The 2,578-nt window shown below is 47.7% G+C and overlaps 1 pseudogene; it reads left to right on the top strand.

Moving 5' to 3' along the window:
* Positions 1-2,362: 2,362 nt before the first annotated feature.
* LOC115868944 lies at positions 2,363-2,507 on the top strand (annotated as a pseudogene).
* The last annotated feature ends 71 nt before the right edge of the window (positions 2,508-2,578 follow it).

Here is a 2,578-nt window from a genome sequence, read left to right as displayed (position 1 = left end):
GGGCGCACCCGGGCCCCAGCCAGCGGGATCGGTGTTCGATCCCTTCCTGCTGATTCCTTACATTTGGCTCAGTAAAGCTCCAGACTGCGAGAAAGCGCTAGCTCCTGGGACTTGGGGCCCAAACCTACGGTCTCCGGGTGGCCTGCCTTTGGGCCACCTCTAGTGCTTAGCATGCCCACACTTAAATGCACGTGTGTACCCGAGTGGCTACCTTCAGGCAAAGACAAAGTCGTCTTTACTTGGGGGGATTGTTTGTGCGCAGCCTGACCCCCAGTGTTCTCCCTGGGCTAGGACCACGTTCTTTCTCTGGAACCTGAAGTGGCTCCCCTTTGTCTCTGGGCTCAAGAGAAGGTTGCCTCCACCTGGATTTTGAACCACGGCTAAGTGAGCCCCCCTCACTGCTTTACTTTGAATTTCCAGTAACCCTCATCCTTCACTCCATTAGTATTCTTTTGTAAAGCGGTCTTTTCTGCTTGGAAGGCCTGCTTCCTCTCTCTGAGGAGCCCATGTAGATCACTCCCATTTCTCCTACTGGTGTCGGCTTAATGACAATCAGGTTAACTCACTGCCACTGGGTCTATGCAACTCATAGCGACCCTGCAGGGCTGCGTGGAACTTCCCTGCGGCTTCCTGAGACTAATTACTTTTCTCTCTCTGAGCTGCTGGTGGTTTCGAACTGCCTACCTGGCGGTTAACAGCGCAGCACATAACCACTAAGGCACCAGAGGAGTTGACTACTACTCATTTTATTCCAGGAAGCTGTTTGAGATCAGGGGTCGTATCTTAAACTTTTTTTTTTTTTCCATTCACGAACGCTTACCTGGTTTTTGCTGCAGGTGCTGGCATAGTTGTAAACATGTAGAAAGCAAGATGGGCGGAGTGGGGCATGATGAAATGAGCGGATTATTTATTTATTTTAGCCAAGACATAAATCTCCAAAGTCAGATGCCACCACTTTCCAGAATAGAACCAAGCAATCTTGAGCCCTTCCTGTGCAGAGACGATTCTGAACACTTGTTGGGGCTCCTCCGGCTCCACACCCTACCTGTCCTGCACCCCCTCCCTCTTCCCTGTGCTTGAGCCCCTGCTGCAGCCACCATGCCCACTTGGCGTGTCTGGAGTTGTTTAATCTTCATATAATCAGTAGGTACTATTATTACCCCTGTTGTACAGAGGAGCTAAGGTACAGAAAGTATAATGATTTATGTTACAGTCTACGGCCATACCACCCTGAACGCGCCTGATCTCGTCTGATTTATGTTACATAGCTAATAGTACACAGACTTGGAGTTTGTATCCAGAAAATCTGGCTCTATAGCCCAAACTCCTCATCACAGATGTTAAAAATACCTGTCTCATTTGTAGACTCACGACAGTCTATAAGACAATGGCTTGAAGACTCCCAATGTATCAATGTGATACTTTGTGACGAGAACCACATACAAAGGACAGGGAACTGTTTTAAATGAAAGGGCACCAAAAGACAGATGACCACGTGCGAAATATGAGCCTTCTTGGAGTCTGCAGACACAAAGCTGTCGTGGACATTATAGAGGCAGTTGGGGAGACTTTGATATGATCTGGGTATTACTCAACATGGTTGCATCAGTGACAAACAGGCAGGCTATTCACGTCCCCATTTGACAAGAAACAGAGCCACAGAGATTGCTGACTGGAAGCGATCACAGCAAACAAGCGACAGACCTGAGCCCCGAGCCCCCTGTTTGTATGCAGGCTTCCACGTTTCTGGACGACCTTCATCAGGCCTGGTCCACCCGCTTGTTCTCCAGGAGGGGGTCTGCTTCTCGGCAGGAAGGCTGGAGACCTCAGGGACTGCTGCCTTCCTAGGCAGCAGCTTTGCCTTTACCTGAAATTGAAGCTGCAGTGGGGATCAGCTTTCTTTTCCTCAAAACCATTTTATTGGGAGGTCAGATATAGGTTCCATAGTTCAGTCACATCAGGCTGCACTACTGTACCGTGGCGACCACCATCTGTCTCAAAGCAGTTTCTTCCCTCCTGAGCTCCTTGGGACCCGCTCCTCTTTACGCCCCTCCCACATGCGCCCCAGGAACCCTTATTCTGCATGTTGTTTCTATAGGTTCATCCATCCTGGGTTTCCCCGTACCAAAAAAATACATAACAAGAGCTCAAGAGGCTACCCACAATGACAAAATACATCAGACATTAACCCCAATGGGAAAACAGAAAATGTTGAAAACCAGACCAGAAAAAAAAATTTTAATTTTAAAAAAGAAGAAAACCAGACCAGGCCTAACGTCTATCAGAGGGAGATCAAGTGATAAAGCGTTCCTATATTTACTTTTTTCTGATAAACAGAAAAACTTGCTTGAACTAAAAAGGGCGTCTTACCTGGCAGGGGAGATACCATGATCACGAAGGTGGTTTTCCCAGGGGGAGGATGTGCTGGCCCCTGCAATTTCCCCAAATGTGGGAAACCCGACTGCATAATTTGTGGTAGTGGGGGACTGCGTTCACACTCTCCCCTGAGAAAAATAAATACTTTTTATTATTTCATTTTATGTTTTTAAAGGGAGTCTTAAGTAAATTATAAGCATAT

Source organism: Echinops telfairi, unplaced genomic scaffold, assembly GCF_000313985.2.
Source record: "Echinops telfairi isolate 266 unplaced genomic scaffold, ASM31398v2 ScPeMD7_18;HRSCAF=68, whole genome shotgun sequence".
Lineage (NCBI taxonomy): Eukaryota > Metazoa > Chordata > Mammalia > Afrosoricida > Tenrecidae > Echinops > Echinops telfairi.
The sequence above is the reverse complement of the archived record's forward strand: the minus strand, read 5'-3'. Positions and strand labels throughout refer to the sequence as shown.